The sequence below is a fragment of the Macrobrachium nipponense genome, chromosome 12 (genome assembly GCF_015104395.2).
Source record: "Macrobrachium nipponense isolate FS-2020 chromosome 12, ASM1510439v2, whole genome shotgun sequence".
Lineage (NCBI taxonomy): Eukaryota > Metazoa > Arthropoda > Malacostraca > Decapoda > Palaemonidae > Macrobrachium > Macrobrachium nipponense.
Genome location: NC_087205.1, coordinates 90986072 through 91001071, shown reverse-complemented (window position 1 = coordinate 91001071; position 15000 = coordinate 90986072). Strand labels below are relative to the sequence as shown.

At 37.5% G+C, this 15000-nt stretch overlaps 1 long non-coding RNA gene across 1 annotated transcript in view; it reads right to left on the bottom strand.

Annotated features, from left to right (window-relative positions):
- Nucleotides 1–15000, bottom strand: part of LOC135225044 (uncharacterized) — a 203081-nt gene that overhangs the window by 113770 nt on the left and 74311 nt on the right. The gene's annotated exons all lie outside the window — the stretch shown is intronic.

The window sequence follows — 15000 nt, the reverse complement described above, 5'->3', positions numbered from 1 at the left end:
CCTAAATAAACAATCCGCAGAATCTTCTTGTCTTTCAAATGACACCAAAATGACACTTCTAGGACGCACCATTGCGGGGGTATCTTCGTTTGAATACATGTACTTCAATTGGTGCCATTAGCAATTACCTAGTTCCTACCATACAATCGTCAACATTTTGCTGTTGAAGACATTCATAGATCACATTCTTATGACATTATGATTAGTTGAGGATAAATTCTAGGTCACATAACACCAATTACCATAGAAATTATGTAGTGAACTGAGCATATAACCGGTAACTACTTGCAATACAATACAATGTGGAAAAAAATGATCAAAATTAGTTTTCAACTATACAGCTGTACAGACAAAAAATAACTTCAACTTGATGAAACTCCATTTTTACGCACAAGGGATTATGCATTAATTACGCTAAAACAAAAATATGAATCATTCTTTATTATGTATTTCTTGTAAATTATTTCCTTTTCTTTTTCTGTAAGGGTTGAGAATAGTTTTCATTTTCAGTTTCGCTATGTTCTTCTACATATCCATCTATATCCCCTTCTTTATCTTTATCAAATGAACATTGATTATTGCACCCATGCCCAGCACAATACCTACACATATGTGGTACAAGGGAGTCCACTTCTCCTGCACTCGCAGTTCAGTTCACAACCTTTTCTACAATTACAAGTTATAAGATGAAGTAGGGAATGTGGTACGGGCTCTTTAAGCGATGTTACTGGTCTTAGTCGTCATTTTCTAACTTCCAACCCCAGTCAGTGGGGTCTAGAGTAATCCCTTGCCACTGTTGTACTTGATTAGTGGTACGATAAGAATGTTGGCGTGCTGCTACTGATGTTGGAAGAAGTGTAGCTAGATCAAATTTGGCATGTACAGGCTGTTTAGCTATCGTCCTTAAGTAATTAAAGAACCTTTGTTTATCAAGACTACCTTCTGGCTTTCCTCCATACAGGAAAAGAAGAAATGCTTCTCATGCAGCAGCAGCTATATCATCTGCTGAGGCCTGGGGGTCATTTAAAATTTGCATCTTGTGATTTAGTACAGGATCGTCCTGTAATCTTTTATAAGGAACCCTTTTACCCTTGCGATACAGAGCAGAGGTTGTATCACAAGATGTTATTGCATGCAGGAAGAGCAAGCTGTCAGTCATGTCCCCCATTTTGGTCTGAATTCTTTCACTGCTGAATATTTTATCAGGATGTGCTTTGTTTGCTGGGATCATCATTTTGATATCAGTCTGAGGTTTGGCAAGTGCAATTAAGAGGACAAGAAGATCAGTGTCCTCCCCACAATAACTGATTCTTGTCCTGAATCTCGTAAATGAGTTGTTGTTGTTACTATCAATCTGTCAGCATCTGCCTCAGCCTGATGGACCTTACAGCCAGCAGCTTCCAGATGGGTAGATAGGAGTTTGATCAATCCTATCTTGTTTTTAATATTTCCTAAGAACTCCTCCTGAGACACCGGGACTTGTATGTGGCTTTCTACAGCTATAACTCTAGGTGATTGTGTCCTTCCTCGACGAAAGTGTTCTTCATCTTTTGTACTGTGGGTGTCATAGCCATCAAATACTGTGTGTACGTTCCTATACTTCTGTTTAATGAACGATGTATACTGAGAGCATATCTGACTGAATGTAGCAGGACGATGCCACACAATATGATGAAGGTACCCACCATCTAAAATATACACTGCTCCAGCTGGAGGAACATTTTCACAAGGTGCCAATGCCTCAATGACTGGCACAAGAGCAGATTTTTTTTGCTTTTCTCATAGAAAAATCACCAAAGAGGGAAGGTGGTTGAGGTGCAAGTTCATATCCCAGATATGATGCAAGGTCAGAATCACTTCTAGCAACGCATATAATTCGATGGAATAACTGGTTTGCATTGACAGTAATCTGTGTATCATTAATCATTCATCTCTCAGCCCTGGGAATGGGCGTGTTTTCATGAACTTGATCTGCCGGTGTCACACACTTGATTCCTCCCATTGAGTGGAATGTATTATGACTATCTAAAGTTGCAACATTATAGTCAGCATTATCATATACAAATTGGATATATGACCGTGGATCTACTGCAGTTGATGGGTTCATTGTAGCTGATGCTTCATACAGCAATACTTCTCTATATGGGGCACAGATTCCTAGGTTAGAAACGATGTCAATCAGTACTCTTGATCCATACTTTCTGTGTAGATGAACACCCAGACCAGTTTGTATGGGCGAGACAAATGATCTAGGACGAACAGCAGCAATGATAGCATGCTGTATACTGATTGACTTTCTTTGTATTTGATTATCATTTTTTTTTTCGGTTTCAAGATTCCAACAATTAACACACGAAGATAATCTGGAACAAGCTCACAATTTCCAGAAATGACTTGCTCTGCTGAAGGGAATACCTCACAATTGTAAGCTTTTGAACGAATGTCATTTCGAATTATCAGAGCAGCAGTTTCTATCAGTCTTCTAGCATCTTCAGCAGGATCACTTTTTCGTGCATCATACCATTCATCCGTTAAAATATCTTTCATACATTCAGTGAAACACACCACTCCACTCTTACCTATCTTATCAACTATTGTTATTTGACTTCCATAATGGTTCTTGAGTTTCTTCTTCAAGTATTGATTACCGTAATCAATACCAGCGTTTTCATTGGTACTCATAATTGACGTTAATTCATCAATAGAATACTGGCATTCATTATTTTCTTCCAGATACTCGCACAGTTTGATAAATGCTATTGACTTTTCCTTATCCATTTTTCGTCCTTGTAGTGTAGCTGTTACTGGCTTTGCACTGCCTGGCCTCAAGAAGTATTTATAGCATGTACGATGGTACCGTCCCTCAGCTGCGACAAGGTCAATGACATTGGACACTCGGAGAAGAACCTCTCTCCCCCAGTTATTATTTCGTTTTTCAGCATTTGTGCGAAAGTTGCTTACAAATTCTAGTGTTTCCACGACACTAAACTCATAAGAAGTTGTCTTCCTAAATTTTCTCACATTCACAGCAATTTTCTTTTTGCAAAATATACACTGGGATTTAAAATCGAACTCTTGCCTGATTTCATGGGTCGTGTGAGCTTTTCTAGGTGCGGACTCCGAGCGACGTGTGTAGTCTTTTCTGCATTTCACATGGGCAACAACGGAGCTCTTGTTTTTCAGTAATTCTTTTACATTGCCCTCTTTTGAAGTACTACTCTATTATTTTATCCAAACCTCTAATAACGCGCACAATTTCACCAAAACAGTTATTGCCAGTGGGATCGTACAATATGCAAAATTTCGATTTGTCTTCCATTTCTGTGCCTTTTGAATGGCCGAATTTGCTGTGTTTCACTCTACCTGAAAAAAAGAGAAACATTAATGATCATACAGTACTAAACATTTTATAGTATGTATGTATTATATATTATACTGATTTGTCACATACACGGAAAAAAGTATGCCTGCAGATGTAAGTATATACATAATATATATATATATATATATATATATATATATATATATATATATATATATATATATATGCCACTGCCGTAGTATCTTTGTTTGAATATATATATATATATATATATATATATATATATATATATATATATATTCAAACAAAGATACTACGGCAGTGGCATGCCATAGAAATGTCCTTTTGGTGTCATTTAAAAGACAAGAAAATTCTGCAGATGATTTATTTAGATAATAATTTTGATATACAAATTATTTTTCCAATAGCAGGAACGGAAATATTCCTGTCAACTACTAGTAACGGAAATTTTTAAAAATAAAGGCACATAATTTCACACTGATGCTGTTAGTACTCAAGAAATGTATGTAAATAGCTTCTACAAGTATCATACAATAAAAACCTGATGTGTATTTCATTTACAAATTCAATATTTTACCCTTTAGGAGCAATAAACGAGAAAAACTGAAAATTCCAAAATGGCCGCCATTTTGTGGCCTTAACATAAAAACCCATCACTGGATTTTTTGGGACTTTTTGGATGAAGATAACACAATTCACCTCTACATATTCCCAAAGTTTCAGTTTGTCATTCTAAATTTTGAGGTTAAACCCTAATTGTACTGTACTATAACCCATATATCTTATCCTTGACTGTATAAAATGTACGAAAAGAGTTTTGCAACATTTTCAGATTCCTTATTTGATTTAGAGTTATAGGATGTCTAAAAATGTATGTTCAGATTTCACATAACATAATGTAAAAGTATATAGCGTAGAATGTAAAGAGAGAGAGATTAACTTTGTCCATCATTCCAAGATAGAATTGTTTCCGTAATATGTCAACACCTCTGATTAGAGGAACTGGAGTCTCCGTTTTGTTTTCATAACGTCAATCTTTTTCGAGGGACTTCTGTTTGGAACAAGTAGAGAGCATACAATGAACATGACTGGTTTCATACGTGAATGTCTTTGCCGATAATCACGTGGAGATTTCACAATTTTTCTGTAAAGTTACGTCATATTAGAAGGTTCTAGAAGAATTGAACCATCTTTCGAATACCCAAAACGTTTTGTGCGAAATCCACTGTTCTCAGCTTCCATACGAAAAGAAAACATTCATTACAGACTTTGAATCCCTGGCGCACAGAGGTCTTTTCCTGTCTCTCTCTCTCTCCCTCTTTCTTTTTCGCGCCATACTTGATATTAAAGTAATGTAAAGATTTAATACTTACTGAATGGTCACTCATGAATTTTAGATTTCGGTTTTCTTAGAGTTATTTAGTATTATTTAGTGCTTTTTGTGGAATCTGAACAAACATTGTACAAGTGTGTAACGGCACCTTTTCTTTTTTGAAATATTGTGAATTGGTGAAATGTTTGGAGCTAGCTGCAGCAGAAAGAAAATTGGTACCAAGGTAATGTGTGTTACTGTAAGTTTATTAGTTGCAACTAATAGTTACACTGGTTTCATGAAACAAGTTAAAATTTTTACACATTGCAAGTTTTTGTGTTTTGTTTCTCTCATTTGAAGTGATTTTTTGTGCATTTATCCATTTTCTTATTGAAGTGTGTGTTTTTATTTTATATTCTGTGTGATTAATGCTTTTTACCAATGTGGTATTTTCCTCATTTTTCTGTGTTTTCATTTGCATTCACAATTAATTGACTTAATTGTTTTCATTAATTAATCGTTGCACATTTAATTGAATTTAACACTTGAGAATTAATTTGCCTTTACTTATAATTCTTTTCAAGTTTTATCGTTGTTTAGCACTTGTGAATTAATTTCCAAGTTTTAATTATTGCCTAATACTTTTGAATTAATTAATTATTATTCTTGAATTTGGTGATAAATTAATTTTGATTTGATTTTACTTAATTAATTCAAGAATTAATCAAACTTTGCTTTGTTTTCAAGTAATAGTAATTTTCCCAGATATTGTGAATTTTACTTATAAATTTTGAGTTTAATAATAAATTTTTTTTGTATTTGAAATTTTTTTATGTTTCCTTTTTCACCAGTATAATTATGATTTGTTTAAGTAGAAACATAGGGTGGTAATTGAGCTGTTTTCCTTCAATTGTCTGTGAGATGTTAAGGGAATTCGTTTTAACTTAGCTTTCATTGTTGGTAACCACAGCACGTTTGCTTAGCTTTCCAGCGCGTGCGCGGACTCTCTGGCGCCAGCCATCTTCGTTCACACAAGGCAAGTGATTCACCACTTAAAGTTTTATCTCAACGAGTTAAGCCAAATAACGTAAATCTTGATGTTTAAACGTAAATAATATCAATCTCAGTACTAGCATCTATCATTCTGCCAGAAAATTTAATGCTGTTTTGCTTTGAATAATAAATTAGAATTTCGTTGTTGTAAATCGCGCGCTCTTTTACAGCGACCGATCAGCTGTTAGACATAGCACGTAAAACCACCGTTCACGCTCACACCCGCACATTTTATTTAGCATTGCTCAGTCGCTCGCTGAGGGAAAGTTTTCATTTCACTTCACCCTTAATGTAACCTTTTTCATTAGAAATGTTTGCTAACATCTTTTCAAAATCCTTACCGTCATTTCACTTGTCACCGGGAGCTAGTTACCTTACGTAAAGTTAACAAAAATCTTAAAAGTTAAGTACATTAAAAGAATTGTTAACTAAATGCGTCGTAAATCGCTAAGCGTTCAAACGCAAACCATTTACCAGTAACATAAAAATCGTTCATCACTAGTGCGTTCTCGTAACCATAAAACTTATTCTAAAAGCAATTCTTTTATTAAACCCTAACGTAAGGATATAATTCAACGCCAATTGCGTCATATTGAAACTAAAATCATTAGTTTGAATAAATACAAAGGAGTTCGTTATTTATCATATTTTACTCTCTCAGAGAGAGAGAGAGAGAGAGAGAGAGAGAGAGAGAGAGAGAACCCATTATTAAAAAAACCAAAAGTACTACATTTATTACCGTCACGCCTGAAATCATTAACATGATTTTAGTCTTTTGTGACGTCCATTTACACTGAGCGTGATACGCGCCCGTGTCCATTGCATTCTTGCAAGCATTTATTTAATTTACCGAGTACTTCAGACAATTTACCGCTACCTGTTGTTGCCTGAGTGGTCTAGTTCATATTATTACAAAAGACTTGCGTATACTGCAAGCACAAACTGCACATAGAGTGCCAACGCAACCTCATTTCTTCCACACAAGGAAGCCGCTACCAGTCTAGGACTGGCCACCACCAGTGCACGTCAGGCCCTACCATTTACAGTGCCACTAATTCTCAGCACTGTCCATCGACTGACTGCTGAAGAACTCCCCCTTTTTACTTTTTCTCCTCCACTGTTACACTCTGCCACGAACAGAGTGCCATTTCCTTTCAGTATACTTGAGCATACTGCATTAAGTGTCGTCCGACGGGACACACCAGCACGCTACCAGTGCAACCAAGGAACGCCTCCATAAGTGCCACTGCACCTGTATCAGATGTACAGGTAGCTATTTAACTGTGTATCCGCCAGTACAGAACGCCTATTCCTATGTATTTCCATGCATAAGGATCATTACTCCTTCCAGAGCACTCAACCAAGGAATGCCTCCATAAGTGCCGTGCACCTGTACAGGACGTACAGGTAGCCATTGAGCCGTGTATCCGCTATTCCGGAACACTCAACCAAGGAACGCCTCCATAAGTGCCGCTATACCAGCACTTTACTAGTGCTGTCCAAGGAACGCCTCCATAAGTGCCGTGCACCTGTATAGGACCTACAGGTTGCCCATTCCATTGCGCATCCCAATTTAGGAACGCCCTTGAGTGTGACTTACACAACACACTCCATTATATTTTATCACTTCCTTTAGAGGGTGCCATTCACGAAGTGCCACCAACTTACGGGACACTTCCCCAGTGCCACAGAGCACCCAGTCTTTTCAGACATTGCATTGTTCATCACGAACGTTTCATTACCACATTTACAGAACCCATTTCTAGGTGAGTGCCACCTTACCAAATAGGCACTCCCATCCAGTACTATTCCTGGCCATCATTTTCATATCTGTCTGAGCCTCTACTGCACAGCCTAAGGGAAATGTCTTCCTCTCCTTCCAAGCCCCAGACCATGAGCTGGACTTCCGGAAAGAGGTGGTTGCGGAGGTTCTGCACCACTTGTTGTGTGTGTGGGCATGCTGTGGATTCTGACCATTGCTCAAGTCTGTCCCTACCTTGGGAAGAGAGTTTCCAGGGTGAACTTCTCCAAGGCTACCATGTAGCCCTCCCTGATGAACTATCGGTGGGTGCACATCATGGCCGATGCTGAAGCCCAGGTCTCCTTCATTTAAAGAAAGGCATTGCCTAGGGGTGCCAAAATTCAGAAGGATGAAGCCATTCAGTTCGAATGGATAGATGGCAACCTCTATTCCGTTCCTTCAGTCTTCCTGAAGGTACAAATGCCCTTATTGGACCAGGAAACCAGGGAAACCACATTGTGCCGCCTGGGCGTAGTAGATAAATTTCATGACGTTTATCAGGTCATATTGGGCCGAGATCTCCTAAAACCGTATCTTCCCTGGACACAGCTCCCACTACCAGATGCAGCATGTCCAATAACCAAACCTCATTTTTGGATCAGAGGCTAATGCCTCCGATGTCACTGACATCCTTTCTATGCGTGAGCCTGGTCCTGAACCAGTGCCAGAGCTAGAAATTCCTGCCAGATCCTGCCAGCCTCTTACCACTTCACTGCCTGCCTCCTCCATTTAGGAGGTGAGCCCACCATTTAACCCCGGACTTGTTCCAGCGGGAAATTCAAAGGAGGATTCATTAACCTCCCCACATCTGATTACTGCCAGAGAGGACTCTTCACCTATGCCAGAGCACACTGCAAGCCTTGGTGATCCCACAGACTCGCAACCTGTGGTGCCATCTAGGCCGAATCGTTCATTGCCCAGGAAGAAGTTCTGGAGAAGGTTCTGCCAAGACTGTGGCCTGCAAGGGTCACATGTCTGCAAACTTCGGAAGGTGCGCCAATCATAATATTTCTGCCATTGCTATGGCCATCAAAAATTCATCTTTGCTAGGCCCCCCAGCTAAGGGCTCTATAACCATTGCACCCCTCCAAAGCCATTATCCGCCAAGCCACGTCAGAGCCTTTGACGAATCTGGCGCTCAAATCTCCCTAATATAGGAAGACAGAATCCCTCACGAGGCTAACGTCGATAGACGTCAACTTATTACAATTGGGGGTATCAACCATATCAAACTGATCCTTCCAACCGTCCAATTGAGGGTCACCCAGCCTCACTTCTCCAAGGTTTGTACCCTTGCAGTAGCAAGCTACATTCCAGGAGGTTATAACCTCCTCCTAGGGCAAGACTTCAAGTCCCCTCATTTCTGCAAACTTAGGGGTCCCAACCCCACATTCCACCACTTCAAAGCAAGGAGCCATCCAAAACCTACTTCCTCCCAGAAGTATGACCACCAACAGTCTTCCCCTTCCAATAAGGCACTCCACAAATTGGCCTAGGTGCCCTAGCAAGTGTGATGGTTTGTTAACCACCACACAATACACTTATAAAATTATTTGATAACTGTATTCACTTTAACAGGATATGAAATTCACAAGGTGTGAAATCGTACCACAACCTTAAACCACAGTGTGCAAAATCAATTCAGGGGTGAAAATAAACACTTGAGAAAAAAAACACTTAAATTTAATACATAACTTGTTAGGCAGAAATTACACCTGAACCTCTATAATACAAAAATATATGAATAACACTCATGCTTAAATAACCACTAAACAAATCCCAAATATGCAATTAATAAAAGAAACTAACACATTCAAACACAAAAAGGAGGGGGTCCAGAAAGGAGGAGAAAGACAAAAAGAAAGAATACCCTAACCAATACACACTAATGTTCCTAACAACTTCTCCATAAGTTTTAAACTTAATTCTCCTCTTGCAAGGCAAAATACACCTCCACGTCTGGAGGACAAATCAGGGTGATTATCAGATGTTAATCCAATCACAGCGCTGAATCCAAAAATATCAATAGGTGGCTGGCAAGTATCAAGCGGTTCACTGAAACCGACAGCAGAGGAACATTTGCTGTGAGCTTTAATAAGTATAAATATTTTACCTTGGGACAGAGAGGTTCCCTTGGCTTTATGACTGAACCAAAGGCGTAGAAGGATAAATCCTGAAGCTGCAGACTGGGGAATCCAAAGGTATGTAGTGTGTAAATAATCTCCAGTCCATGTACATGTGCAGAGGCCAAAAATCAGTACCAACGATCAGTTCAAATAGCGCCCAAGGCAAGGTCCAGGAAACAACTGGCTCATATATCCACCGAAGACTTCCATATCCCCACTGGTCAGCAAGTGCCCGGGGGTTTGGGGGGGAGAAGGCCACACCCAGAGAAATCACCAAATATGGAATTTAAAAAGAGGATTAGCCAAAAACATACAAGCCAAACACCGGAGAGGAGAAAACTAACAATTACCATTCTTAACTAATTAACAATTTAAAAATAATCTAATATATTATTCACCTATTATTAACTGGCAACAAGATGACACAAGCTACAAGCAGCGGACACTGTCAATTCTCCACAAGGCTTAGCCTTCCACAAGAGACAGGACACCCTGTCTCCGATCACTCCAGGCACACCGAGGTATGGCACCTTCGGTACGCGTCCCAGGTCCACTTGACCTCAACTTTTTGCCAGTGCCACTTGGCAGCACTGAGCAGTGCCATGCTCCGTCCAGCCTGGATGTAAAGCCACCACAAACAGTGACCTCTACGCCTGGCCCCGAGCTAGTGCCGGCGCCCGAAGCTAACCTTATCAAGGATCCTCCTACAGGATATCCTCCAACAGGCATGGAGCTTTAATGCAGCCCATTGCCCCACTCCAGTCCATGATTCTTCTTCACAATCACCTCTGACAGCCAAGGATGAACCTCCGGCAGACCTCACCATTACACCTTCTCTGGACGACCAGGAACTGCCCGACCAGGGGTCAGCCTGGAGTCTTACCCTTACGACGCCTCCCCAGCAGTAGGTTCCACCTCTACGACAGTTGTTGCAGATGCCGAAGTAGGGTGTTCGCCTGTAGTCCCTAGGGCTACCACTGCCTCTGCTCCTGACGGCGTTTCTGGCTTTTCCCCAGAGTCGGTGCCTCCGTCACCTCCTCGGACTGGTGTAGCCAGGCCCTGGAGACACAAGAAGAAGAAGGGACATAACAAATTCAACTAATTAACCAAAGAGCCACATGCTCTCCTTGGCACCTGTGCCCTAGGTATAGTGTCACATTGATTTGCAGAGTGATCCTGGCACCTACCCAGAGAAGGTAGCCATCCTGATCTCTGCCAGTAGACTAATCCTCTAACCCCCAGAACTTGTATTACTAACCCTCACTTAAATGTCATGATTACCTCATTAAATTTCCATCCTGGTACACTGCTAATCACTCATCACCCATACGCATCATTACCTCATCTTACGTATTTTAACAATTCAAGTTTAATAAACCTCCATTATTGTGTACCACATTCTGGAATGATTGTGTCCTCTTAATTAAGTGCATAGAGTACGTTAGGCTAAGTAATTTAGTACCAGGGCACTAGGGTAGTAGCAAGTAACCTTACATAGGGGTAGAGTAGCCTGTCATCACAGACAACCAGTAGTTCTCACTTAGGCTAGACTACATTATTAATTCAGTAAGTTAGTACACTTAGCATCTCCACCTATAAGTTAGGTAGGCCATGGTAGTTAGCCGTATCACTGCTAAAACCTCAATTAGGGCAGGAGAACTGTTTAGTCAAGGCGATCGACTTATTTAGCCAAGGCCTTCACGCCCAAAAGGGAGTGAATACCTTCTTAACAGGGTGAGCTTTTACGGTTTTTAATCACCTCAACTCCCCAGTTTCATTTAAATGAAATATTTGCTAAAAGAGCAGCCATTTTTTACTCCTAACATCAGCTGACTTTAGGCGGGAAACAGGGTGACCAGATTTTAAAAATTGAAATACGGGACACTTAAATTGAAGAGGTAGTTGAACAATATAGAGAACTTATACGAAGTTATGCACGCAGTGACGCAGGCAAAGTCCTTCTCAGCCTTCTTTATTGGCTTTTCTTTTGTTTTCAAGTGCTTTCATTGTAGATTTTGTTACAAACAGCTGGTCATTACATGTGTCAAAGCATTAGAATATTGCAATCAAGCATGTTTTGCAGCTTTGAAGGATATCAATAACAAAAGTGATTTGCCATAATATATTGAATAAATTGCAGACAATAAAATACATATGATGAAAACCTTTCAATAATTATTTTCCTCATTGTTATTAAGTTATTTTCCATTTGTCATATTTTGCACTAGATCCAACTGTTCTCAAGAGATGGTGTTTGGTTTGAGCATATGTGATGAACTCCGAACAGGACAGTGTGAAATTGCACTTTATCTGTAGTTCTGACTTGATCAGCTCTACACTGCACCGGTTCCTACACCCACCCCATCGTTGGCCCATCAGAGAGAACACTCGCTCCACTTGAGCGTTGAAGGTGAATGCTGAGTACAAATTTTGCTAGTTTATTATATATATATATATATATATATATATATATATATATATATATATATATATATATATAAGTTTTTAAGATATTGAAAATACGGGACAAAAGGCGTCCCGGGGAGGGTCGATACGGGACACGGGACAAATGTCATAAATACGGGACAATCCCCTGGTCACCCTGGCGGGAAACTCAAAACAGGCCAGACCTAGTCCGCCACCAGTTGGAGTAGCGGGGTGAATAAAAACTTTAGGGACGTATCCCAAGGGGGGACTGTGTAGCTAGTTAGGTACTTATTAAGCCTACTCTTAAGATCCCTTAAGGCTTATCCTATGAACCTTCACTGGCTGAATGTCTGTTTCCAGGATGACCTGCCAACAGGGGGGAAAAGCTGCCCCAACACCCAGGATTCGCACCTGACGATGCTCTCAGTTCAGCCCATTCCTTAACCTTGAATAGATGTCTGAGCCATCCTGCCCATAGGCCTAACAAAGGCGCTTACTGGCGCGCCCTGAACTCTGACAAACCCGACGCCAACCTCTCCAATTTACTCTCCATAAGACACCCAGATTGCTGAGTCCATGCTCCATCTCCTCGCAAGCGCTTGTATTACCTGAATTCATAAATTTGAAAACTAGCAATGCAGTAGATGTTGATTTTGGCCAGTTTTTCCACATTGCAAAAGATAGGAGTGTTCCAGACAGTACACGGCCTCCCCCACGTGGCATACTGCCTTGCCTTTATCTCAGGCCATTTGCATGTAAATAAATATAAATTAGAGTAATCCGCTATGTTTTCAATGGCAACCTTGCATTCCCTTTAACAATTATCTAAGGTAAGTCATAAGCGCTCCATTTTCCCATATTTCCTCTTTTTTTTTTTTTCTTACGTTTTGGACAATGGCCATCCAAGCGTATATATATATATATATATATATATATATATATATATATGTATGTATATATATAATATTTATTATATATATCTATATATATATAATATATATATATATAATATATATATATATATATATATATCTATATATCAGTAATATATATATATATATATATATATATATATATATTATATCAGTATATATAATATTTATATATATATCTATATTATATATATATATATATATATATATATATATATATATATATATATATATATATATATATATATATATATATATATATTATATATATATATATATACTACATATATTATTATACTGATATATGTATATATATATATATATATATATATATATATATATATATATATATATATATATATATATATATATATATATATATATATATATATATATATATATTTATATATATATATATATATATATATATATATATATAAATATATATATATATGTCATATATATATATATCAATATATATATATATATATAATATATATATATATATATATATATATACATACACTATTATATATATATATCAGTATATATATATATATATATATAAATATATATATATATATATCTATATATATATATCTAAATATATATATACCTGATATATAAATATATATATATAATATATATATATCATATATATCTATATATATATATCCTGATATATATATATAATATATATATATATATATATATATATATATATATATATATATATATAATATATATATATAATATATATTATATATATATATCATATATAGATATATTAAAGTAATATATGCTTGGATGGCCATTGTCCAAAACGTAAAAAAAAAAAAGAGGAAATATGGGAAAATGGAGCGCTTATGACTTACCTTAGATAATTGTTAAAGGAGGTTCAAAATTAGCGGTGAGTTCCTGTATATATCATATTATATATTAATATAATATATATATATAAATAAATAATTATCATATTATAACATAATATATATATATATAAATATAATATTGATATATATATATATAGATATATAGATATAATATATATATATAAATAAATATATTATATGTTCTATATATCATACTATATATATATACATATAATATATATATATATATATTTCTATATATATATTTATATGATATTATTATATATTTATATATATAATATATATATATTAGCAGGAACTCACCGCTAATTTTAAACCTCCCGTCCCATTGTTTTCGAAGGGGAAAAAAATAGATTTTTTGACCGCTGAACACCTTAATTGACTAACTGGTATTCATGACTAACACTCCGGAATACTGACTTTGATTTGCACATATATATATTTCTGGCATTATGCCAAGCGCTGGGGCAACCAAGGCCATTCAATGCTGAAAAGGAACTTGATGGTAAAAGGTTTGAAAGGTGTAACAGGAGGAAAACCTCAAAGCAGTTGCACTATGAAACATTTGTTGGGAGAGGGTGGACAGTAAGAATGAAGAAAGAGAAATGGAACGGAGGCACAGTAAAAGGAATGAAAGTATTTGCAACTAGGGGGCGAAGGGACGCTGCAAAGACCCTTAAGCAATGCCTACATTGCACTGAATGAGGTGGACTGATGGCATTACAATCCTACGGGGTCCGGAATACTGACGACTGTCAGCATACGAGACTTTGTTTACCTAGTTCAATGCATTTGAGTGTGATTTCTGACCTTTCAGTGCTGTTTTGCTTGAGTTTCATGGCTCCAGGCAAACGATTGGAAAGATATAGGGTTGTGGCTATCGTGATCTTTTACAAAGAGGGGTAAGATCTGGGCTCATAGCCAGAAAGCTTAATTTAAAGCAAAGAGTAGTTCAGGGGGTGGTTGTCGAGTTGACCTGAAAAAGGGAAGTCAGTATTCCAATACCTTTTCTAGGTATGGGCGTCCCAGGAACATTTCTGATAGCTTATCGCAAAATAAAGATCAGAAATTTATTTTGTCATTTACAATTAAATCTCTGTGTATGACTGACAA